The sequence below is a fragment of the Phascolarctos cinereus genome, unplaced genomic scaffold, assembly GCF_003287225.1.
Source record: "Phascolarctos cinereus isolate Bilbo 61053 unplaced genomic scaffold, phaCin_HiC Scaffold_1;HRSCAF=81, whole genome shotgun sequence".
NCBI classification, from domain to species: Eukaryota; Metazoa; Chordata; class Mammalia; order Diprotodontia; family Phascolarctidae; genus Phascolarctos; species Phascolarctos cinereus.
In genome coordinates, this window is record NW_027555514.1 from 45812125 (window position 1) to 45838547 (window position 26423).

The following is a 26423-nucleotide window of genomic DNA, read 5'->3' on the forward strand; positions in this document are numbered from 1 at the left end:
TCCCACCATGTTACTTTTCCACACAATCAGCTCTCTAGTGACTCCCTATTACCTGCAGGATCAAATATCAAACCTTCCACTTGGCATTTAAAGCTCTTTATGATCTGGTCCCTTCCTACCTTTTCCTTCAATAAGTATATTAAGCACCTACTTTGTGCCAAGAGTTGGTGCTAAGTGCTAGAGATACAAAAAAAGGCCATGTAGAAACACCACTAAAGGACCTACAGAAAAGTGAAACACTAATTAATAAAGAGATGATCACAATGCTTCTTTATGATCTTCTGCAACACTCTAATGGAGAACAATCCAGAAATCAAAAGGGGAAAACTCTAGGATTGGAAAGTAATAGCACTGAGCACAGAACTTACCTAGAACACAACCCCCTGGGAGAAATTCTCCAAAGATGAACTGAAGAAGGCTCAAGACCTTTCCACATTGCAGATGGAAGTAGTCAAGCCAGGAATGAGCCATGAGGAGCTGTTAAATGAAGCTAATAACCAGGTGTGGGAAGAAGGTGACAGTCAAGTTGTATATCTACCTTCCCAGAGCAGATACACTTGAACCACCTTGGCTACCAAAAGGGACAGGCTTGAATCACTGGAAAAGAGACTTGAAATCAATAGAGCTCACATGACCACAGAAGCTAAGAGAGCTGCAAAAATGGAAAAGAAGATGAAAATTTTGCTCGGTGGCTACCAGGCTCAAACCATGGGACTGATCAAACAAAAATATATCAAATTTGCATTTCATATTGTTTTGTATCTCCTGTTAGGTCATAAACTCTTCTGTTTTCCATAAATCTGACAGGTGAAGACATCTCCAAAAGTTTCATGAGGGAAAAGGCTATCCACATCCAGAGAAAGAATATGCAGTTTGAATGTGGATTGGAGCATACTATTTGCTCTTTTTTTCTTCTGTTTTGTTTTGTTTCCTCTTTCTTGTGGTTCCTCCAATTGATTCTAATTCTTCTTTACAACATGACTAATGGGAAAATATGTTTCATAGGAGTGTATACGTAGAGCCTATATCAAGTTGCACACAGTCTTGGGGAGGGAAAGGGAGAGGAATGGGAGAAAAATTTAAAACTCAAAATTGTATGGAAGTCATTACTGAAAACTATAAATGAATGAAAAAGAAAAAGTAAAAAATAAGTTCTTAAATCTGTTGCCTGTGAATCAATTCTTGAATAAAAATTAATTGTTAAAAAAAAATATGTGTATTCATGGGGCAGGGTGGAGGGAATGGGGGGGAGGGGAGGACGCCAAGATGGCAGAGTAAAAGTAATGACTTGCTTGAGCTCTCCACCAAAACCCCTCCAGATACCTGCAAAGCAGCAGAATCCACAAAAACACAGAGTGAAAGAAATTTCCAGACCCAGACAAGCTGGATGGTTGATTGGAAAGGTATATCACACCAAGTGGGGAGAGGAACACGCTTTCATGGGGGCACTTAGGCTAAACGGGCCTCAGCAAACCTGGAGCAGGCCTCAAAGGACTGAATCGTGGGTAACTGTGGCAGTTTGCAGACCTCTCAACCCACAAACACCAAAGGCAACTTAGAAGGTCAGTAGGAAAAGTCTGTGACTGCAGTGAGAGAGAAGAGAGGTGCCAGCCTCAGGGTGGTGGCTGCTTCTGGACCTTCTGGCCCACAGACTGAGGGGGAATCCAGTGGCTGATCAGAGGAGGGTTTCAGGGATCTCTTTGCTGGTGCAGAGGCAGGAGTCTCTTGCTTTGCCTGTGCTTGGATCTGGGTCACAATACTGGGTGGGATTCTGGGGCAAAGAGGAGCCCTGGCATTGCTAAGCAGAATAATAGAAAAGCAAGCTCGTTTCTTATTTTAAGTAATGTATTTTTTCTAAAACAAAACCCAAAACAAAATTCAACATTCAAACTACTTCAATTCATTTTTTTATAATTATATTACCATGAAAAGTCTTAGTGACCTTTAAAACTTTTTTGGGGGAAGTTATGGTTCCTTCCCTCACCCCTGTCCTTCTTTCCCAAATGGCAGCTCTTTCAGGCCAGGGTCTGTTTTTTGTGTTTTGTTTTGTTTATTTGTTTTTTTGTCTTTGTACTCTAATATCTTAAACAATACCTGCAAAAATGTGTGCAAGGGACTTGGTGGTAGAAGAGAGCTGGAAGGGCTGTGTAGACATAGATAGATGGATGCATGAGTCCCAGAGTGACAGAGAGAGTAAGGAGCTGGGGAGCCCTGGTCTGCTCTGACACTGGTGTTCCAGAGGCCAGTCTAAGCCAGCTTTGAATTTCCCAGAAGGCTCATTTCCAAAGGCCCAACTTCCAGGCAGAAGTGGTTTGACCCTTCTGCATTTAGGCCAGTCTCACTCTTGTGCAGAATCATTGTCTTCTGGGCTCTGCAAGTTTTCCTTTGTTGTTCATGGTAGAAATGCCAAGACAGAGGAGGATTAACCACAACTGGTCCCATCACAGTTGGTTTTATCCAATCATTATGGAGATGCCCTGTTTTCCAGAGCTAAGGCCTAGCAAGCAGGCTGTACCCTGAGCTTGGCATGACAATACTCCTTTGATCTCAGGAAGATATCATCATCTGTTAAAGATATCATCATCATTGTTCAGAGCAGCACCAGGTGTTCACTGAGGGATTTACCTCCCCCTGTTTCCCTGGGCCATCCATCACATGTTCACAATCCCTTATTCTTGTCATGGACAGGTACTGCACTTCCCGTTCCTGTCACAGAACTCTGGTTCTGTACCTGGCAGGGTGGTGAGAACTCTCAAGATTTGAGACAATGACTATTCCCATGAGACTCAAGAATGCTTGTATTTTCCCAAGAAGTGCTAACTGGGAGAACTATCTGGACACCTCAGAATGACTGTGTAGCGGGCCAACCTTTAGTTACCTTAAGTCAGCCTTCGGGAAGGGCCTGCTTCCATATGCATAAGTCATTTTCTTTACTCTGAAGTTAAATTTCTATTTTTACCTGACTCTCCTGTCTCTGTCCTGCTCTTTTTGTTTGCTCCTGGCCATCCGCAGGTTACAGTTTGGTTCTGGTCCAGTTGACAGTTTCATTGGTCCCCCTAGGTCTCATATGAAATCAAATTCCTTACCCAGAGTCACAGTAAAAAGGGTAAAGACTGTATTTGAAGTCACATCTCTCCAGTGTCTGAAGCCAGGCATCTTTCTTATGAACCACTGGCTGCTACAGGGGCTCTGTGAAGACTGGAATCACAGAACAAATGAGGAAGTCCCAAGAAAGCACCTGGCCCACCAGAGCTCAACTTGAGCCCTGAAGTCAAATGGACATTCCAGAACACAGAGTCATTTCTGTTTCAGTTCTGGTGCCTAGAACCTCAAGACTGTTTTAGTGTGGCCTTGATCAAAGTTAAGAGTGTCTGAACTGGAGGAGTATAGAGCAGAGGGTGGAGGAGGCCTTGAGCTGATACTCACAGTGATGGAGGAGTAGGCTGGGTGGTGTGGAATGCACATGTGAGGACTACTTTCCTGCTATGCCAGGAAGTTATGCGGGCACAGTTCCTTGGAGGGGATCATCACTTCAGAAGTTAATCAAAACCTGCTGGGGCATCTGCAAGCATCTTCTCCTCATGCAAAACTGCCTTAGTTGATGGAAGTGACAAGGTGCTATGATCATTAAGAAAAGTATACTTGGTTATATTTTTAAATTACAAATGGTACAATAACACAACTTTGTTAAGGCAATGTTTTATTTGCTGATTAATGTACAAAAGATATTTATCTTCAAGTATTTTCTTCAAAGTCTGTGCTCTTAAAAATTATGAATAGTTGGAAATATATTTGACATAATATTGTGTGTACAAAAATACAAGTTAAATGTAGCAATCATAATTTAAAGAAACATTTAACTAATTTAACTGATCAGAGTTGATTAGCACCCTCAGGAATACCCTCTCTTCCAAGGTCATGGAAACTGTAAGCCCACCACCAGGATTCCTCTTTGGTCCAAGCATTGGCCAAATGACCTTTCCTTTTGTTAACAAAATGCTAGTATTATTAATAAAATGATTCATTACCCAGAAACTATGTCTCTCCAACTTTGGAAAAGTCACACCTTGAGATAGCAGGCTGAAATGTGTTCAAAATCCTTTTGAAAGGTGTTAATGTTCGCTTATCAGTCTTGAATCATAATTTCAGAGGATTAGAATGTAAGGAGAGACAATTCAATCTTAGGTGCCCTTAGTATCGTATATTCGACAGTGAGGTAGGCATGCCAGATTTAGTTCAACAAAACTTTTATTGATCAACTTGGCATATGCTGAGATATTCTGTCCTGGCTTGCCCTTTCCTCTTCCTTCTTCCTTTCAAGACTTTGAGATTCTTCCTCCATCAGGAAGAGGTGCAGTTTGTTCTATTCTCTCGTGATCATGGAGTGCCAGTCAACAGCTTGTCTCTCCTGCTGAGCAAGAAGTTTCTCACCTTCCTCAAAATGCTTCCCCAAGTGACTCTGAATGCACTAGAGCCTCTTCCTGTAGTTGTGAGGAGCCTCCTCTGCAGTAGAGAGCTTTTAAGCACCATGCTCTGGGCTTTGGGAACATCTGGGAACTTGAGGCCTTCAGCTCAGCTTCCCAGTTTGGGTGGGATCCTGCCTGCCCAACTAAGTGTTGATAGTAGAGTTGGGAGATCTGATTCAGGCATGAACGAATTCACTTAGACCTGCTCTGTATCCACTGGGAGCTTCACTGACACAAAAGAAGTAGGTTAGCCTTAGAAGGAGTATTAGCAATTTACAGAGACACTGGGGTTTGTTTTTATATACAAGTTTTGGGTGCTTAGCTAAGAGTTGTTGCCAGAGTAGTTAATCCCAGGGAACAAAGTGTCAGGAAGGGGAGGCAAGTGTACCAGGTACAACTCAAGGATATGATCACAAAAGGAATTAAGCTTCCAACATTTGGTCCAGCATGGGGGACTAATCACATACACAGAGGATGAGCTAAGGAAGAAAGGTTTTTGTTACCTGGCAGAGCTTCCTGTCACTGGGCAGAGTTAGATGAGGCCCTCAGGGTTGCTGGGCAAACATCAGCCTCTGCATTCCCCTCTCTCACTAGTGACACTGTTTGTATCCGCATGACTGCCTCACTCAACCACGAGGCCCTAGAAATCTTTTGCGGAAAAGAGGGTGAAGGTCATTGTGTTCAGTAGCTACTTCCTGCTGAACAGGGGCACAGAGTCCATTTGAGGAGGTTCAGGAGGGTGGTCCTGTGCAAGCACCTTCTCCTCACGCAAAACTCTGAGGAGATGATTCTGACAAAGTGCCATGATCAATGAAGGTGTCCGCTGGCATATTTGTAATTTGCACATGGTACCATAACACAAAGGTTCACTAAGGCCATGTTTATTTGCTGATTAATGTACGAAAGGCAATGAAATCTGTCTTCTAGTATTTTCTTCAAAGCCTGTGCTAGTAAAAATCATGCACAGTTGGAAAGAGAAAGCTGGGAATGTTGTGATGCACAAGAGTGCCTGGGGTATATTCGAAGTCCACCCCAACCCCGGGCACGGGGCCTTTCACTCAATGGCTCCGTGATCTGGGCCAGGTTTGGAAATAGTGATGCTCTTCCTTCTTGATACAGCAAAGCAGGAACACAGGAGCACAAGAGTCCGTGTTCCTCTCCCTTTTTATCCTCAAATAAGGGGAGAGATCCCCAGTATCTGATACTGAGATAGTTGAGTCACATCCACCTCCCAGTACTGTCTACCAGAACTGAAGGCCTTCTCAGCAAAGACATAATGGCAATCAGGGTTCTCAGGGTGCTAGGTCGCCACCTGCCAACCTTCTCCAGCCTTCGCTTTCTTCAGATCCTCAGAAACAATCACATGGGGACTGCCTGATGTACAATCCATTCTGATGTCCACTCTGAAACGGTTGAGCATTTCTATCATGGCAGGGATGGGGTATTGTCTCAGTCCTTCTGACCTATTCACCGTCCTTCACAACTGCTTGACATCCTCTACCACAGTCACATTGGGTTGGTGGCCTGCTTCCTGCTGCTCTTGCATGAGGTCCTGAAGGCTTTGTATAGGCTGGGAGAGTCTGTCCAGGCTTGCCTGTTCTTCTTCTTTCATCCTGTTAAGACACTGGGATTCTTCCTCCATCAGGAAGTGGTGCAGTTTATTATATTCTCCTGTGATCATCCAGTGCCAGTCAAGAGCATGTCTTTTCTCCTGAACAAGAAGTTTCTCAACTTCCTCCAAAGGCCTCCCAAAGTGACTCAGAATGTGCTGGAGCTTCTCCCTGCAATTGTGAGCAGTCTGTTCTATGTGAGAGCGCTCTTGAGCCCCATGCTCTGGGCTTTGGAAACATATCACGCAGAGTGATGTCTGGTCATCTTCCAAAAGAGCCTGAGCACTTGCTTGTGCCTGGCCGGCTGGCTCTGTCCTTCAGTACTCTGCAATAGCTGGGAGGGAGAGGTTGCTAGGAGACTAGGATGAGAAATTAGGGGAGGAAATGGTAAGGAAGAACTCTCTGAGTTCCATCGTAATGATGCTTAACTTCAAAGTAATCTAAAAAACATAATTTGGTAAGGGGCGTTTCTAAACAAGACAAGCTTAGTAATAAGTGGCAATATCCTGACTTGTTACATATTGGAGGGAGTAATTGGAGTTGCCTTCTTCAGGTTAAGTGCAATTGTTTTTATGCTACTATTTCCCCCCAAGTCTTTATATTCAATGGATCCCTGTAACTTCATCTTTTTGACTGGTGGCTGAAAGCAGTCTGAATCCCAAGAGTTCCCATCTGTGCTTCTGTTTTCACCGTTGGGATCATTTTGCGCTTCCTGTTTCCTGAGACCTGCTATCAGGACCATAGCACTATGATGGTTAAATCTCTTGATGATGACAGCATTGCCAGTTTGCTTTCTGGCTTTGGAAGAGTTGGAAGGAGATGGTCCAGGGCCCCATAACCTTCATGCAATGATTTCCTCCAGTGCTGTCAAATCTAGTAGTGGGTTTTCCACTCCCAGTGATACCATTGTTTTTACAGCCTTTTCATCCATTTTGGCACATTGTGCAAAGAGATCTTTAGACCCTGCCCATCCCTACGAAAATAATGGGATTGAAAAAAATCATGCCCAGAACTCTTTTTCTGTAATCTTCACTGGCACGTTTTCTGTATATTTCATTTTTACTGCAGGGTAGTTCCTAAATACGGACTCCATGACATCATAAGTTAAGTTATATCTTAGGGCATTGCAGCCATCTCCTTGGGGGCAGACATCAGCCAGAAATGCTGCAGAAATTTCCCCATCTTGCCTGTGATTGGATACTGCAGTGCTTTCCTCAGTGTTCCTCCTTGAACGATTGGCCCAGAATTCCTCAGCATCTATCACCTGACTCACAACCAGGTCTTTTTAAAGCTGAAACAAAACAGGATCCTTTTGCAGTGTTCTGTTTTCTCTTGCAGCTCTTTACTAGCCTTCCTCTTGAATCTGGGTAGCAGCTGCAGAAGAAAGTCTTTCACAGCATCTTGCTCACGTACAGAGGTGCTTCCACTGGAAAAATGGAATTTGGTGGTGTCTCCACTATGTACGACCAGCTGAAGCTGGATTTTAGCTTTTCCTTCTGGGCTGATCTTCTGGCATTGAATATCCTGGTACATATGTCTGATAGTAAATCTGTCTTTGCCTTCAGGTGCCCAAGCTATCCTTTCTGCCAGGAGGCAGAGCGCCCCATCCAGCTTCTTCTGACGCACCTTCTTTACCATCAACAAAACTTCTTCTGATGAAGTTGCCATGCTGGCCGGAAGGTGTGTGCAGGAGCCCAAGCACAGCACAGTTCCGCATTGCAGGGCGCCGCATGGCACCAGCACCTCACTGCCGGGAGGGAGGGTCGGTGGAGCGAACTTCTTTCTGTTCCTCTCCTCGCTGGCGCTGCCTAGCTGAACCCGGGTTAGCGCCGCGAGGAAGGGCAAAATTGGAGTTCTCTGACCCGCCGCTACTTAAGTCACCACCTGGACACAGGGTCAAGGGAAGAAGCCAAGCAAGATTGGAGGTGGCAGTCTGCTGGGCTCTGGAATCTGAATGCCTTGCACTCCTCTGAGTCCTATTTATCTACCCCACCCCCAGGACAGGGCCCTGGGATGGGAGGGGTGGAGGAGGTGGCAGAGGAGGAGCTTTACTCACCTCCTTAAGATTAAAATGTCTAAAAAGAATCTAAGTGGAATAATACAACAACAGCATTGTTTCTTTTTTAAAGTTAAGTATTTTTTTTTAAAAACCCTTTAGTATACAAAGTACTTTAATTGTTTGGTTTTTTTTAAATATAAATTTAAATCACCAGGAAAACCCTTAGTGGGTTTAGAACTTGGTTTTAAACTATGGTTCCCTCCCAGACCCCCACCCCCACCACACCCTTCCCTCCTTCAGGGCAAGATCTCTTTATTTGTCGTTGTACTCCAATTTCTGTCTACATATTTTTTTCTAATCATCTCTCTTCTTCAATTTTTGTCTCTTGCTCTCTGTTTCCATTTTATTATCCTCATGTTTCTTTTCACCTGTTCTCTTTTTCTTAACTGTTTTATCTGTTTCTTTATTTTTTCTTTTTTTCTTTGTTCTTTTTTCCTTTTATCTTTCTCTGAGTCAGAGCTATGGCCACTTGTGGATGAGGAGTCACTGCCACTGAATGAGTCTGAGCTGCTATCACTGCTGCTGTCAGAATCAGAGTCTGAGGAGTAAGCATCTGAAGAGGTAGAGGAGGAGGAGGAGGAATCTGAGGATTCAACATCCCATTTCTTGGCTAAGATCTTGGGTGCCTTTTTCAGATGTTCTCATAATTCTCTGTTAAGCCTCCCAGACCTGTGGAAGTAAAGAAGCTGATGGCAAACCGAGTGTTTCTGGGATTGTCTCTGGGGAATAACCCTTCAAAGAATGGCTGCAATGTTTCATCCTTCAGTCTTGCATGAAGTTGAGGAAGTCCCATGTATTCACAAAGTTCTTGAAACAGTATTTTTACAAAAATTCTGCTGGAAGATGTAGTAGTTTCTTCACTCAATGTTATACATTTCAGAAGACTCCATGGAAGTGAATCAGTATACAAGAGATGAGCAAACATCTTGGCAACTTTGCGCAATTGGTTAATTTCCAAGCGGTGCACAATGTCATATTGTTCCTTGAAAAGATCTTCAAAGCATTCCATGTATTCCTTTTGCAGCATGCAGAAACACCCTGCCAACAAGCCAAAAAATTTCTCATATGTCCTCTGTTGGGCACAGCAGTCAAGCATCATGTTGCAAAGTTCTTTCCTTTGGCTGTCAGGGAACTCCATTTTCAGTAATTTGTGGGTGCATTCTTCAACACCTAAACTTGACTGAATAGTGAGATAAACTGTGCAACGAAATGACACCAGGCTGGTTTCTGTTTGGTCAAGGATAGTCACTTTTTGTCCTTCATCTTCACCTCCCACTTCTTCCTCTTCCTCATGTTCTTCACTGCTTCTGGTAACTTGGTCTGTGTCTGAATCACTGTCACCTTCATCAAGGATTTCTTTCTTAATCATTTTGTATTTCTCTTCATTTTCCATAAAATTAGCATCCATCTTGAAGATATTAAGTACATTCTCTGGATTATAGTCATCTTCCAATGGAAGCAGATGAGCGAACTGGTCTTCTTCCTCTACCAGATCAAGTCCTTCCAAAATAACAGGGTGGCCCTTGAATCCATCCTTCCTTACTGCAAACATCACTTCAATCATATACTGAACCCATCTGTCAATTTCAGATTCATGGAGAATGTTGCCAAGGTGTTCAAATATAGCATTCATTTCCCTAGGTGATACTGCTGTTAATTTCAGGCCACACTCCTTAAGAAATCCAATGGCTACTTCCACACTAGCATCTGTTACAGGTCTTTTTTTTTGTTATCTAAATGTTTTATTTAAAACAGTTGCACCTCACAGAGCTGACTCTCCCATTCCAAATTAAAACTAGACCACATACAGGCACACAATGGGGGCAAACATTCAGCAAGCAGTGGACAGCTCCATTGTGTGGAGACCTCCCCAACTACTGAGCATGGTTGGTGATAACCTTTATGTACCTGGATAGTTCTACTATGAAATGTTAATCCCCCAAAACTAATGTCACTAAAGATATAATAATATTAATTTGATATGCTGGGGAATATGGAGCTCCTGTCAATGCTAATGGGGTGGGGAAAAGTGGGCTGACTGAGAGGGGGAAGCAAAAGCCTTACATTGAGAATATGGTCCACCCCGTTTAAAAATAAATAGACTAGTTTAAAGTATACTTCCCTTTTCCCCAGCCCCAGTAATAAAAAGTATTGGGATCTATAATCCCAGATTTGGTTTTCATCCTGACCATTTATATAGAATTCCTCATGACCACTGTCATCAGAGTTAAGGATAATAGTTCATTCTCTTTGTGAGGCTACCCTACTCACTCCTTCCTCCTCTTCTTGCCTTCATGTTCATGTTCCTTAGGGTGCCTGCTATCTGAAGGTCTTTTAGACCCTCCATGCTGTTTGGCTTCTTCCAAAAACTTGTCCAGACCAAAGGGATCTTCCTCAAATTGAACTGGTCCTTCTTGGCCTCTGTGCCTACGATCTGAGCCAGAGAACTCCTTATCAGGAACAAATCTGTTGGTCCTTATTCGGGCCTCTAGGTCATCACCATACATGTCTTTGTCCAGATTTTTACTGGGTCTGTAGATATTTTGGGCCATGTCTTTGCCACTTCTCCATGGTTGATCATAAACATTATAAATTTCATCTTCTCCATCAGCAAAACCACTGTCCATGCCCTTAGTCTGGTTGAAAAGCCTCTGGTCATACTGAACTTCGTTGGAATTCCGAGGATTGGGCACATCAAGAGCCATGACTTCACTGACATCTCGATTCTCATGTCTCTGTCGTTTTGACCTCTTATCAGGAGGTGCTCGGGAAAGATTCCTGGCATGTCTCTCTTTACGTCTATCGTGTCTTATTTCATCTTGTTCCCAAGCCTCCCCACCCTCTTTTTCTACATGAGTCTTGATTCTAGCTCTTCTCTCCCGAGCTTGCTGGGCCATTTCTCGAAGCTTCTCTTTGTGTTTTTCCTTTTCCTTTTGGGCCATCTTTCTCTCCACTTGAGCCCGCATCTCCACAGACTCACGAGCCTTTCTGTCAGCAATGTAGAGAGCTTCAGCAAGTTTGGCGAAGTTTTCATTTATGTGGACTGTCTGCAGTCCTCTCCCATCAGCAGCCAGACATTTGTCTAATGGAATAGTATAGCCCTTTGCATTTTTCCAGTTTGAAACACAAGGTGGAATTTTCCACTCTTGCTGCTCTTTTACGGTCATCTTTCGGCTAGGAGAATGCATGACAGGTGCAGGAGGCGAAGGAGGCCCATGAGGAATTGTCTTATTGATTTTGAATCTTGGAGGCTCCACTGGATCTTTTTGCATTTCTGCCACCCGTATAACTCTTTGCTTAGCTCCAGAATTGAAAGCTACTCCTTGCTGAGATGGTGTGTACCGGATATACTGAGCTGGACCTAGTTTATCTGCAGCTTGAACTGGCATAGCAGCAGCAACCTTCTGAGATACAGATTGCTTTAGGCTACCCGTGTCTTTTCTGTAATCTCTTTAATGGCTTCCTCATCAGGTCTTTGCAGCTCTGGGTTATCTGCATTCATAACTTCTTTGGGAACCAGGTCAGCATACTTGCTATAAATTACCTTGTCTTTTGATTGTCCCTGTCGAGCAATAGCATCATATTTAATTTTTCCCTCTGCATCCACCTGAATGGCCAAAGCATTGGACATTTTCTTCTTTCTTCCCATATCCAATGGGTATTGGGCCACATGTATTTCTGGAAAGGCACCTCCATCTCCAAAATCCTCTAATAATGAGGTATCCAACCTTTTTGATATCGGTAAGGGGGAGGTTCTCTTCTTGATGAGACCAGTGCAGTCTGCCTTGATCTCTGTGATCTTGCCTTTTCCTCAGCCTCAGGCTGGGTCTGAGAAAGCTGAGCTGGAGAAGTAAAAAACTGGTCAGCACCATCTTCTTCCACAGCTTCCAGCGGTCACAGCTGGAGGGAAGGTCAGTGGGCCCACCTTCTTTCTGCTCCTTCTTCATTGCTATTGCCTAGCTGAGCTCGGGAAAGAGCTGCCAAGAAGGGAAAAACTAGTGTTCTCTACCTCGCTGCAGCTAAAGTCACCATGTGGACAGAGGGCCGAGGGAAGGAGCAGAGCAAGATGCCAGGAAGGGGCTGTCTGCTCTGCTCCTGATACTGAGTGAGTTCCACTCCTCCCTGCCCCTTTTTATTCTGGAGGAGGAGGGAGGGGGAAGGGGCGGAGTCTTGTGCACCACCTTAAGATTCACACCTCAGGAGGCACTTTAACATTTGTGGATGGATGTGGGGAAGCACTGGTTCTGAAGAACAACTTTGTTGCCTTTTGTCCATCAACCAGAAAATAAAACACAGCCTTAACATAGTTCTTTGTGTTTTGTCTTCAGGTTCCTTAGGGTGTCTGTGCCTTGTCAGTTCCCCTGTTTATCTCTGGCACTCAGTTTCACCATTAGTAAAATGGAGGCATAGTAAAGCACATAGTTTCTCTAAAGTCCTTTCCTACTCCCAATTCTCTTGCATTAATGCCCTGTCAAGAAAGTGTTCTAGAGTGTAAGAAAGGTCTTCAAATTAAAAGGGAAAGCAGCGATCAAAGAAAAAATCCAGGAAGCCAAAGAGATCTACAGAGAACATTTTCAACATGATACCTTTAATGAAAAGGGATGGATTCTTGAGAATTATGATGGCCACCTTCCTATACAAGTAAAAGCAGTCACTGAAGGTTCTTTCATTCCCAGAGGAAATGTTCTCTTCAGGGTGGAAAACACAGGTCCAGAAGGTTACTGGCTAACAAATTAGATTGAGGCTATCCTTTTGTAGTGCTGGTACCCAAACATGGAAGCTACAAATTCCAGAGAGCAGAAAAAAATTTTGGCAAAGTATTTGATGGAAACATGTGGTCATCTAGAGTGTCTGGAGTACCAGTTGCATGATTTCAATTACAGAAGAGTCTATTCACAAGAAATGGCTGGTATAGGAGCATCTGCTCATTTGATGAACTTCAAGGGAAGTGATATAGTATCAGGAAATGCTTTAATTAAAAAATATTATGGAACAAAAGATCCCATGCCTGGATATTCTGTTCCAGCTGCAGAACACAGTACCATCGAGGCCTGGGGCAAAGATCATGAAAAGTTTGCCTTTGAACATACATTAACAGTTTTCATCAGTGCCTTTGTCTGTAGTCAGTGAGAGCTATGACCTCTTTAATGCATGTGAGAAAATCTGGGGGGAAGATTTCAGACATTTAATTGTATCAAGGAGTGCAGAAACACCACTGATCATTCCACCAGATTCAGGAAACTCTCTTGACACTGTATTAAGGGTTTTGGATATAGTAAGTAAGAAGTTTCCAGTTACGTTCTCCCATGATGCTGAGAGTAAGTCCTTAGCTCTGCCTCTATGCTGCAGACTCATTGTCAAGGGTATAAATATGAATTTACCCAACCACAAATTGGATCTGAGTTCTCACCTGCTGGCCAAACTCAATTTTCTTCTCAAAATGCTCTATTCTGGTAAGCTTTAGTCACCATCATTCAACATGATGGTAGGCAGGGACAAGTGTGCTTGGATATTAATGTTGCTGCATATAATTTTTACCCTTAACATAGAAATGCCAAAACTAACACAAGAACAATTCACATATGACCAAGGGGCAAGGGCTCTGCCACTCTCCCACACAGTTCAGAAGCTGTTACAAACCCAGGATTTTTAGGGAGGTACATAGGAGTTTGCTTACCTCTTCTGAGCTGCTTCCTTTCCTATTCTGCTAGGAGCAGGCAAAAGGAGTACACAAATCAACACTATCAGCTAATACATATTTATTAAACACCTGCTATGTGCCAGGCACCATGCTAAGCACAATACTTATACTCTGAGTAACCCTTTCAATTTAGCTTGGCTTTTTTCTTCCACAATTTCTCTTACCTTCAGAAGAGAAAAGTAGCCTTGAAGAGCATCAAAAGTTATTTTCAAATGTCATTGAGGAGCATTTAAATAAAAAATATGCTGTTTCAATACTGGGAATATCCATTCTGCTGAACTGAAGGATCTAATAGAAGATCATTCTTTCCACACAAAAGATGGGCAATGACTTCTCCAGATGACGTTTTTTCTTTCATCAAAAAGGGTGACTCTCTCTAGAAGCTGAATTGCCTGTATACAAACTTCTATTTCTCCCAATGACATGACATATTGTACAAGCCACCCCTCCTTTTAGATCTGATATTGCCCAGTTTCATGGTCTCTGTTCTCATTGTGTTGCTGAGATTCTTTGAAGGTATCTGAAGCTTTCACTACTATCCTTAAGAGGTCTTCCAATCCTGAGGAGATTCAGTTCTCCTTTGCTGAATTCTATCCTTATAGAAGATAAGCTGGCTTTTATAGACTTGACCAAGTGTATCAGAGACAAAGGAGTTCCCTGGACTTCTCTTCTTTGCTTTCTCTGCCCAATTAATGGCATCCTCAAAATTATTTTCATTAGTATAAAAATGTCTTGCTAAGCTTGATAGATCAATGTATAATCAAATCGGATAGTTTCTTCATCTAAGACTTTCTGAACATGATCATTCCCTTCCTGTTTCTGGATGTCCACAATGAAAGGTAAAAATAAAATATTTACCTCTTTCCTTGGGTTCAGTGTTTCTTTACAGTATTTCTTCTGCCTTTTCAGCAGCAGCATATGTACATTCTCTATACATTTCACTCTTCAGTGAGTTTCAATTCTTCTAAACAGCTACTGGCAATTAAGGGTAAATGATAAGGACTCCTTCATACCTCCTACAATCTACCACTTTGGTATAGATGAGAATTGTAGAGTAATTCCCCATTCTGTCTTCTAAGCACCTTCTGCTCCAACATTCCCTTTGGTTGGTTTATCCTAAGAAGCTCTCACATTATACCACAGAGATCAATCAGAAATACAAGAATTAAGCAGGGACAGGAAATTGTTTCTTTGTCAACACTCAACCCTTTCTGGATGTGTTTCACAATAGTCTCAATGTATTTCCTATCAAAATTTTCTTCCATGATCATAAAGGAATAAAACTCTCTACCATGTTGGTGTTTTTCAATTTCCTCAAATTTGGAATCAAATGTTCATTGCTAGAGTTAGTTTCACTACAAAACTGTCAGGCTTTTTGGCATCCTTTTCGGCCTCTGGCATCTCCTGAAGTTTAGAAGAACTAAAGGTGTCTCCTACAGAATATAAGCCTCTTCAATGGCTGAGTTCATGTGATGGTACAAATCAGGTTTGGGTCTTGCTCTTCACAATCGTCTACCAGCAGGAACACAGGCAAGTGCTGTTGTTGGTTCTCCCAGCAATAACTGAGTAAAGTCATCACCTGAGTTCCAGTACCTTCAAAGGCAAGTGTTTTACTTTTCAACACTGCACATCAGAATTTATTCTTCAGGTCCCAGAAAACATACATCCCTAATGTGGTCCCTCCACAGCCTGGATGATAAGAATTGATCACTTCTGCACAGGTTTCCCTAGGACAATTTGCTAAAGAGTGTATCATCTCTTCAAGTTTTTGGTAACTATTCCTTTTGATAAAAGGTGAAGAACAGTTTTCAGAGGGAAAATAGAAGTTCCACCATGAAACTCTTCCATGCAGGTAAAAATGTTCCTCCTGGGATTTCTGGAATTCAGTGAATTTGGTTTTCTTTCTCTATGTCTGTGCCTTTGCATTTTTCATCTTCACAGGATTTCCAGTGCTGTCATAGAGTCTTCATCTTTCTTCTGAAGAACAATAGAAGCACCGTTTGATGGCAAATCTTGAAGAAGATTCAGTCTGATGTTTTAGTGTAAGAATAGTGCCATTTAACTGCTAAAGACTTAAAGTAGTAATACAGCTGTTTGTGAGCTCAGTAGTTGAGAAACTGACTTGGAAAAGATCTTTCCATTGTGAACCTATTTGTGGATCTACTGAGACAGTGCCATCCATTCCTCCAAATTCTTAGTAGAAAGTAGAAAATGTCTCAGAAAAAATCTTTTAAGATCCTCTACTGGGGCAGCAACAGAAACACTACTAAAAACTTTTCAGGTTGAATTATGTCTTCACATGTAAGAAATTAAATGAATTTATGACTTGGTTCTCTTTTTAAATCATGAACCAAGTTGCAAAGGCTGATACTCTTCTATGTTAATGTTGTGGGTTGGGGGTGCTAGGAACCTCAAAATGCAAGGGTATAGGGCAGGTGTACCTCAAAAGAATTGGACCACTCAAGCCTTCTTTCAGTCAGAGTAGTGAGATTTTATTATACACCAATTAGGCAACCAAGATTTCTAGTAAATATCTGAATTTGATAGGGATGAGACAAATACAGACAAAAAAAAGATTGCCACTCCTTGATCCCATCCAGATCTTCCCACAAAGTAGCCTGGGGTGGTCAGGAGGTAACAGAGAAAGGGGACTGGATGGGATTAAGGAGTGTCAAGTAAATTAATTAAGTAATCAAGGTGGGCTGGGGTGAGCCAGATGCCTCAGGTGAATGCCAGGGCTTGGGTTCCTGAAATTTGAGAGAAAGTTCAGTGACTTTTCTTTTTAGGGGTCCAGATCCCATCCCGTTCCCCACCATTAATGTCTGACTTGCCATTGCAGAAGATGCAACTGGGTTACTTAAAGATTAAGATTTTCAGTTTTTTTCAGTAATTGAGCTTATACTGTCTTGGTATTGATTTGGAAAGTGAAGATTAGCTGCTTGGGTCTTTCTGTTTTTGTATGAGTGACCCTATCTTATTTGTGAATTGGGATCATTCCTGATTTTTCTCTGAATTCCAGATCTGTGGACTTAAATGCTGTAAATTAGTTATCTAACTTTAAAATTGGCATCCTTACTTCAAAGGTAAGGCATTAATGTTTCTACCATGAGGGCAGGTAAGGAGAAAGGTGATGTTGCATAATCCCAAATTCTAAGGTAATCCACGAGTACATTTGGATTTCTCATGAATAAAACTGAAGCCTCTTTATCAATTAGCTCAGAGCCCCACCTTAGCTTTTTAGTTATTTAACCTGAAGAAAACTTGCTCCATAAGTAAATCCATTATCTAATCTCCAAAGATTAACTGCATAGTAAGTCAGTAGCAATATGATGTATTAATGATAACAATATGGCAATAATAGCATAAATATTCTAAATTACTATTACTATCCTAACATTTTATTTGAGAGATTGCAACCAGAGATTTCTAACCATCATTTAGAGATGACTTAAGGTACTGAGATTCTCCTCAGAATTACCTTCCTGTACAAGATAAAATGAAAACAATTTAATAAAGACATCTCCATTGTTTCTCACTTATGTCCACTCATAGTAAGAAAAGTCTCTTCAACCTAACAAACTAGTAAATCTCTGAATTTCCTCAGTATTTCATGTGTCTTCAACAATTATGGTACTTACAGCCTTAGGAGAGGTTTTAAAAACAGGTGTTATACAGGTCCAGGTCCCAGGATTTCCTTGTGTTTGGAACCCTGTTTCTACTCCTCCCCCTAACCAAGCTACAGAGGTAATGAATATCTGCTTGAAAGAACTTTCCATTCTTGAAAATGTGTGCTTGTGTAGTAGCATTTTAAACTTCTAAGCATTTTTTTTAAAGCCCGCCTCTGACTTTCTACCAGAATGCCATTTGGGAAGAGGCCTGTCCTTCCCCTGGGAACGAATGAGTCATGTTGTCATGAAGTCATGGGAAGTTAGCAGAACTGGCTAGTATCTTAGCTTAGCCAACCTTGTCTTCCCCAAAGGAAGTTCAGGTTAGTTTGTCAATTTTTTTTTACTTTTCGTGTTTCTAGGGGCAGCTGCCTGGAGGGAAGGGACAAGAGGGAAGTTTCCCTGAAGACTACAGGATCCATTAGCAAGGGATACTTACATAGCCCTCTGTTTGCAAAGTGCTTTACATCTATTGTCTCATTTGATCTTAAGCAACCCTGGGAGATGGGTACCACTGTCATCCATAACCTCTGATCTTCCCCTTCACCTCTAGGATAAATGACTTGTCTGAGGCAAAACCTGAAATCTGGTCTTCTTCAGTCCAGGACCCTGTTCTCTATGGCTCAAATCTGCCAAGGTTTTTAATTACTCTGGAGATTCTCTTTCCCCACCAAAAGAAAACTGTATGGCACCAAGGAGCAGGGCTCCCAGACTTCCTATTAACCTGACTCCAGGTGTTAAGAGTAGGGATCTCAAGCTGGACTTCCCTTGGGATAGGTTAATGTCTTCCTTTGCCATTGGGGCAAATTCGAGGATTCGAGGATCATCTGGTCAGATGGGGCAATCCAGGCATCAGGTTTCAGATAAAAAAATTATGGAAAAAGCAAATCAGTTTTCAACTCTGAGGGCCTTTTCCACACCCCAACTCGTGCTGGAGATAAAAGGAGATTTTTGAGTTGTTAAGCCCCCTTCCCTGCCATGGCCTGGGAGCATAGGGTAGTAGCTACTTGGCAACAACATGCTATCATCCCATTGTATAGACTTTGCAAGGCTGGACTTGGGACTAGTTCCAGGTGCTGACTCTGCCAGGCAAGACTGCTCATAGCTCAGTAGAACTTTCCTTAAAGCTGTTGTAGTGCTCACAGTGAAAAGGTAGAAGTGGACATTCATGGCCCTGTTCTTATTAGGGATCTGTGTTCAGAAGTGGAGAACAATATTGTAGTAGGTATGCAGGAATCATTATTTCTTTATGGTTTTGCATGTCTTCCTGAAAAAGAGAGAGTGGTAACTAATATCTCTCATGACCAACTTCTTTCACTGAAAATTCTATGATACTCTTTTTGGGCATCACATCTTTTCCATCCCATCATCATATGGCATTGACAATAGCTTGGTGTTGTTTTGTTTAAGAGCACTTCAGGAAAAAAAGTGCAAATAGCAATCTTTAGGTAAGTGAGTAATAAGTTGTCCCTTGTACTGATGGAAATCAGCTGAGCATGATCCTGAATAGCTAATCAATGATGAGCCAATGCTCTTTCAGGCACGTATGTGGGGCTTGTGGAGCCCTGGCAGAGAAAGGTGTACCTGGCCTCAGACTGTCCAGGCTCTGGTTTTCTTTTGCCAACTAGAGGATCTTTATTTCAGCCATAATCTCCTTGGGCAGTGCCAGAATGATGTCCCCAGCCCACTTACTTGAAAGATTTGGTGAACCTTTTTCCAGTTGGAAGAAATATGAAGCTAAATAAATGGGATGAACAAGGAGGTGCTAATGGAGAATTTTAATTTCAATGAATTAACTGAAGTGGCTATTAAACATATTAAGGTGGATGCATTGATGTTCAGCAGTGGGTCCATATTGAAATTGCTTTGCTAAAAGCATAGCAAAAAGTGACCAAGCCCTGAGATTCAAGGTAAATTGCCTTGTAATCAAGGCTCAGATGAAAACTAGCGAAGTCTGAAAAAGAGAGAACTGGCAGGACAAGTGGAGTAGGTTCTAAGTTCATCCTCAATATGATGAGGAGACAAAGATATGGAGAGCAAAATGGACCATCCAACATGGAAATTTTTGTTCTTTGTGTGTTGAAAGGTTAATGTTAATGACTAACAGATTAAGAATTAGAGAAGCCAATGCTGTGCTAGCATTAGAAGTAGAAGATGAATAAGGCAGCGAAGCTACGCTGAGAATATTCTATTTAAAGTAGAGATGTCTTTTCCCATGTTTTCCCATGTCTAAAAAACATGGGGGATGCCATCATATTTAGTGGTCTTTTGGCAATACTTTCTGTGGCTCTATTTCAAAACTCTTATCCTGTGATTTCTCAACTAGCTAATTGCTCCTCCATTACCTTCCTGGTCTTGTAAGTTAGGAGGGATCTTTGTGTTTGAATGTTGTGCATCAACTTCACACCCCTGAACCATGTAACCTGGTCAGAATAACTGCTTGGGCAAAATGACTTCTTTGTTGACAAAGAGTAGAGATTTCTCAGTCAATATATAGAAGAATTTAACATATCAAATGCATCCTAGGTAATTTAGTCATAGAAACATTCACCAATGCGACTCATTTAGCTGAAATCGTCCTAATGGCATACAATGATTAATGTCCTTTTGGGGACAACATCCCCGGAGACTTCTTCCCAGGATAGCTTCTGTTATCTAAGTCACCATATGATCTATGGTCTTGGATTAACATTCATTGGAAAATAACATTAATTTATTATGATGAAGTGAGCTGTTAGGCCCTTTCTTGGGAAAGGGAATAACATCTTTATTCTAAGCTTACATGGAGCTCCATGGATGACAAAAGTTCCCTAATTCCAAAATGTATTCCTTGATGATCAGTTCATGGGTGTTTATGACTGATGCGTTTGATACTTAGGAAATTCAAACCATGATATGTTTATAGTAAGTCAGACCTTTTTATCTCTCTAGTAGAACCACATGATTTTAATTAAACAGTTTTGCCCATATGGTACAAACAGTCAAGGAGAATATACTCAGTTCTCTAATATCCTTATGATGTAAGTGTAAAAGATTGGCAAATAAAGGGTTGTTTGGGGTGGAAGGGAAGTAGAAAGTCTGGGAACAGTATGTGAGAAGAATGAAGTCAACTGTAGCTACTCCTTTGTTTTTACCTTCCACAGCATGGATTCCCCTTGTAGCTTTTGTAAAATTCTGTCATAATTGATGAGTTTTTCATATTTGGCCTCCTTTCTAGGACTGGATCCTTGCATGTCATTAGGAACATGAAGTCTCTGCAGGATTCTTGCCCTGCAGAGCTGGTATCAGTGCTGTTTTCTGTCAAAGGCCTCATCTGGCTTTCTTCCTTTTTTTTTTTTTAACTTGCATCTCCAGTGCTGCTTGCAATCTTGTATTGCTTTTTGGTTTCTCCTGGAGTTTTGTTTTATCAAAGTTGAAATGAACAAAAAAATCCTTTTGTACTTAGTTTTGGGGTATTGAGGTTTCCCCCTCATATTTGCAGACAGACCAGGTCATCATGTGTTATACATGGTAAGTGGCAGACTAGGAAAGACCCCAGGTTGCTTACTTCTGTCTGAATAAATTTCTTTTGAAAGGCAGAAAAGTCATAAATCCCCAGGGATGGCTGCAGATAGCTCTGGGTTGTTGAGATTCATACCTTATTGGTTTTCATTTACCTGTGCTCTAAAATCCTGCATAAGTTTTCCTAGGAAGACTGGGAGAAACTACCCCCACCTTTTTTTCCCCCTTGTCCTCCAGAATACTATTGAAAAAATAATGGCAAGTTCATGATGCCCACATAATTCCATCTGGGTAGATGGGCATAGTAAAATAAGTTTTAGTACCTTACTATATATAGTTGGAATGTTAAATTAGCTAGCCTAGCTCCATTTTGTTTCAAGCTTCCACTGTGTTTCATACACTGAAGCTATAATTTAGCAAGTGTGCAGCCCTTTACCAAGAGTTCCCAGGATATCTGGTAATCATTCTAGTTGCCTATGATTAACTAGTACCTTAGAGGGTACCAATGTTCCCTGTGAAGGAGCCTTGATGACCTACTAGGATTTCCCTTCTTGAGCACTTTCCAGCAGGCAGAGCTCTTTAAATATAAAGCTCTTAAAGTTTGGTGTAGTTGCTGCATCTTCCAAAGTCTCAGCATTGCAGTGAACAAATAAAATGCCAGTTCAGCAGTCTGGGGTCTTTAAAGCAGAGATGTTATTTCCCCATGCCTTTAAAAAAAAAGGGATGAATGATATCTAATCATATTTCATAGTTTTAGGCAATGCTTTCTGTGGCTGTATTTCAAAACTCCTATCCCGTGATTTCTCAACTAGCTAATTGATCCTCCATTACTTTCCCAGTCTTCTAAGTTAGCAGGGATCTTTGTGCATGGTGAATGTTGGGCACCAACTTCACTCCTCAACTATGTAACCTTGGTCAGAATGACTGCTTTGTCAACAATGAAGTCATTTTGCCCAAGAATTGAAGATAGTTCCCAGATAGTCAATATATACTCCATTCGATAAGAATTTAGCAATTTATCCAGGCTTTTAGTACTTTACTCTTTCTTTTTCTGCCTTTAAGCTCCTCAGACTGTGTGCTGTATCTGGTTTTACTTTTTCATTTCGGAACCTGTCTGCCTTCTCTGTATAATGAAGGCCTTTGAATACATGATCTCCCTAAAGGTTCTGAATCATTGGAAGATAATGACTAGAAAAGAGCCACTGAGCTTATAGAGTAGGTCCAAATGGTCATTCTTATGAGTTTTAGTTTGATGTGTGATAAGTAGTCCTTCATCCTGTCCTTGGAAGTTCATAGAGCCTGGTTCAGAATAATCAGCTAAGTAACTTTGGATATGAAGTGGCCCCAATAGCTCAAGAGGATGAGCTGGGTATATGAACTTATCTGCCAGGAAGTCATACTTGGGAGGTATGTGTGGGTCCTAAATATACCTTTTGCAGCTAGATCTTTTCTGCAACCTCACAGTCTCCCTTGGTGTTGCCTAAATGATATTCTCAAATGGCTCTTCCAAACTAGTTTACACTGATGCTACTCTTAGGAGAATAAGTTAACGTAGAAACAGAAGGGAGGAGTCTAGAGCTGCTGCTACTTATTGCAATTCAGTTACTGGGAGCTATGGAGAAAAATATCCAGTCTTAGAGTTCTAGGGGTGTTGACAAAGGATGTCCAGTCTTGGAGTTCTAAGGTTGGCTGCTTCAGTAACACCTAGATCAGTTGGGGAGGTGTCTGAATTGTGGCAAAGATCAGGGCAAATAAGGGTGTAAGTTTGAGCTGCTCACTTTTATGATGGAGAATAAAAAGATGGTACTGAAAAATTGGTAAACTTAGCTGGAAAAGGGATGAGGCAATCTATATATAAAGTAGAAATAAAAAGTGAGCTTGGTCAGATGAGTGAGCTGTGCCAACAGTATCCTACTAAAATGCCAGTTTTTTTCCATTAAGAAAAACCTTAAATTTTGTGAGGCATGTTTCCTTTAGATGGACATAGGCAGTGTTGGCTCTATCCAGGACCCCTACTTTTGATTTCCTCCTTTAGTCTTCTCCCAGGTGTTTTTAGTTGAATGTTATTGTCACAGTTGCCCCCATCTGGAGGGATGGGGTGACTTCCCTTGCTTTCAAAATCTCATGAAATGACTCTACTGGCACACATCCTCCCAAAATCTGGGGTCTCAAAAAGATACATTTGTTTTCACTTTGCTACAAACCTTGCAATTCAGTTCTAGGTAATCTGCATTCCTTAATATTCAGGGTTCTGGTGATCCACAGGAGACTATGCTATAAATGGCAAGGGGATCAAGAAAAGCCTTAATTCCATCCTGAAAATTTCTCTTAGAGACTTGACCTATTTTTAGATCCATGCTTTAGTTGTCTGAGTTAACATGCCAAATGCCTTCACTGCCACTCTAGGCACCCCTTTCTCTACTGAGGCTACAATAAAGCAATGTGGCTCTATTCTCTTCTGTCTTATTGCTTTGCCTCTTAACCTAACATGAAGTCTGGCTGTGTAACACGGTAAGAATCCAGCCTGCAATGGGCCTGGTATACATCCTGCTATATTTTCCCTGCAAGTAAAGTTAGTCTTTCCTTTTCAAGTAATCCTGGCTGCTGCCCAAGAAAGTCAATTATGCTAGGAATAATTCCCAGAGGCAAAGTTTCACATTGTTGATAGGGCTTGGATCAACAAACTAACTCTCTTCTATCAAATTCCCATCATGGCAACTTAAGGTGGACCAGAACTATTGCAGATTACTTGCTCCTAATTATTGAGAAAGTCCAGTGTTTGATCAGATTAACTAACTAAAAATGGTTGTATCAATGCCTTTGAACGTTGGTTCAGTCTCAGGCTGTACTAAGATGAGATGGTTGGATCCTAGGTACTTCTACTAGGAGTTTTGAAGATTATGGAGTTCCATGTAATGCATTGGCTTTGGAATATGAATTCCTTGGTCTATAGCTGTTTTGTCCATTATCAGTTACCTCCTCACTTGTCACTTTCCTTCTGGCCCAAAGTGTTCCAGTGAGCATGATACTTTGGCTCACTGCAGCCAAGGCTGCTTCTCTCTGTTGAGAAGGACCTCACCAAATCCAGTTAAAAAAAAAAAAGGAAAATTCCTGCATTTCCTTTAGGCCTTTGCTGTTCCTACATTTTACAAGATCTCTCTAAAAGATCCTAAGATCAGTGTTGCTAGAATCACAATAAAATGTGTATTAGGAGAATCTTTGCATTAAATCCTAAGGATTTGTAATCCTGTGAGTAGTTCCCCATGGTACAAAGTACACAAAAAGTATGCATTTGACATTGGCTTTTTTTTAATCTTTTTTTCCAAAGCAAGTTCAAATCACTTTCAACTAGATTAGACATCTATTTTCTTACAAAAGTATCAGTACCATGTCTTTTTTTCACTTGAGAACTCCAGTGCTCCCTGGATGTTTTGAACATGCTAGGGGTTGTTGTATTCTCCTGTTTAGCTTTGTCCACCCAGACATCTTCATTCTAGTTTGTGTCTTGGGTTGACAGTTGGGGTTGACTTATGGAAACTGACAAATACGTCAAGAACTTTTTGTATCCCAGGCCTGCTGATGGCTTGCTAAATGGAGAAATAATTAAAAGACCACTTTATAACTTCATGTCTATAGTTTGACTAGGAGATTCCTCTAGCATCTCCCTTCTGGTCAGGCAACTGATTACTTATGTCAGGGCAGCTGGGTAGCACAGTAGATAGAGCATCAGGCCTGGAGTCAAATAGACACGAATTCAAATCCAGCCTCCAACACTTAGTAGATGTGTGACCCTGGGAAAGTCACTTAACCTCTGTTTACCTCAGTTTCCTTGTTTGCAAAATGGGGATAAAAAGATAGCACCTTCTTCACAAGGTCATGAAGATCAAATGTTGGCTATCCTTGTTGTCAATGTTGTGTGTATACCTTTTTTGATACCTTGTATAAGCAACAAAAGTTCCAAGAAACTGTTGGCGAACCAGAAAAAAAATAATCCTTAACTGCCTAGGAAGGCTGGGTGTCTCATGTGTGGGAATAACTTACAGAAGAGAGAGCAAAGCTTTTTTTATTTTTCCACAAAAATAAAAAGTAGATTTATTACAATTCACATTTAGTACAACTTAGAAATCTACATTCTTAGTATCTAAACCATTAAAAGCAAATAAAATAGCGTACAAAGTTAGAGGCTCTTGTCCAAATAGGTCCAAAGAGGTCAGACACTGCTTTTTGTTATTAAATTAAAATTGTTGATCACCTCCTCTTTGCCTTAAAGTTTTAGATTTTCCATGATCAAATCTTCTCTTTTTGAAAACTGGAGATACTCCTTCTGACACATCTCCAAGAGAAGTGACTGTTTTTTCTTTAAATGTCACTTTTGGGTCCTCACTCATATCAGCAACTGGAGCTCCTCTGTACTTGGAAGTTCCAAATCTATCTTCACATAGGGATTATCCTATTGCTTAACTTCTTTCCATTCCCCATAAGGGTTTGGCTTTTTAGGAGATCTAGGTTTTTCCTCTAATGGACCTAATGAGCCTTGTTCTTCATCCTCAGGCCTCTCCCATTTAGATTCACCTGTTTCTCTATTATAATAATAGGTGTAACCATCTTCACTTAAAACTTCTACCCAAAGAGGCATTGCTGCTTTCTTACTCAATTTTCCTTGGAATCCTTCCAGTTTCTCCCACTGAGATTCTTTTGTGATGGTATTATAATAGTAATGGTAACCCTCTGAAGACATGCCTTCTGTCCATTTGGAAGCTCCTACTGAATCTCTATTGGAGAGGTCTTTTTTCCTCTTTTCCTTCTTCTGATTTGATAATGAGACAGGGAGAGGGGCAGTGTTGGTACTTGTAGTGTGCTAGCTTCTGTAACATCTGAAATGATTCCAGGTCTCTTCAAGTCCTCTTGGTATGCTTTAAGGGCAGCTGCCTCCATTGCTGCAAACTCTTTTGATGCTGCTGCTGCTTCTTTTGCCTTTTGTAGGCTTTTCTATTTAACCTCACAGATTCTTTTGGCCACATTTTCCTTGTGGTTCCTTCCCTGTTCATGAAATTCCACACTAGGCCTATTGTCTGCTATCCAGCACTTGCAATAATAACATGATTTCTTAGGCTGTGATTTCCAGTAGTTGGCCATGGCAGCTGCAGTGGCTCCAGATGGGCTGGTGGGGTGGTCAGCGCTTGCAGGGCCCAAGGCAACCCGGAGTCGAGGCTTGAGCCATGTTGAACCGTCCTCTTCCCTCAAAGTCCATCCTGCAAGCAGGGGCAGAACTCCAATGAGGAGAAGGGTGAAGCAAAGCTTTTTATTTTTATTTATTTATTTTTTTTGTAGAACATTTATTTCTTTCATGAGAGACATTTGATACTTTTTTTTTTGTCACTGAAGTCATCTCAGTTAATACATATGTATAGTCCTCCCCAC

The 26423-nt window shown here is 41.4% G+C and overlaps 5 pseudogenes; all 5 read right to left on the reverse strand.

Annotated features, from left to right (window-relative positions):
• Positions 1 to 5943: 5943 nt before the first annotated feature.
• Positions 5944 to 7744, reverse strand: LOC110209002 (general transcription factor IIH subunit 1 pseudogene; annotated as a pseudogene).
• A 702-nt stretch (positions 7745 to 8446) lies between these two features.
• On the reverse strand, positions 8447 to 10387 carry LOC110209003 (pre-mRNA-splicing factor CWC22 homolog pseudogene; annotated as a pseudogene).
• Positions 10388 to 10402: 15 nt separating this feature from the next.
• On the reverse strand, positions 10403 to 13443 carry LOC110209004 (SNW domain-containing protein 1 pseudogene; annotated as a pseudogene).
• Positions 13444 to 13940: 497 nt separating this feature from the next.
• Positions 13941 to 18671, reverse strand: LOC110209005 (sterile alpha motif domain-containing protein 9-like; annotated as a pseudogene).
• A 6781-nt stretch (positions 18672 to 25452) lies between these two features.
• Positions 25453 to 26138, reverse strand: LOC110209006 (WW domain-binding protein 4 pseudogene; annotated as a pseudogene).
• Between the last annotated feature and the right edge of the window lie 285 nt (positions 26139 to 26423).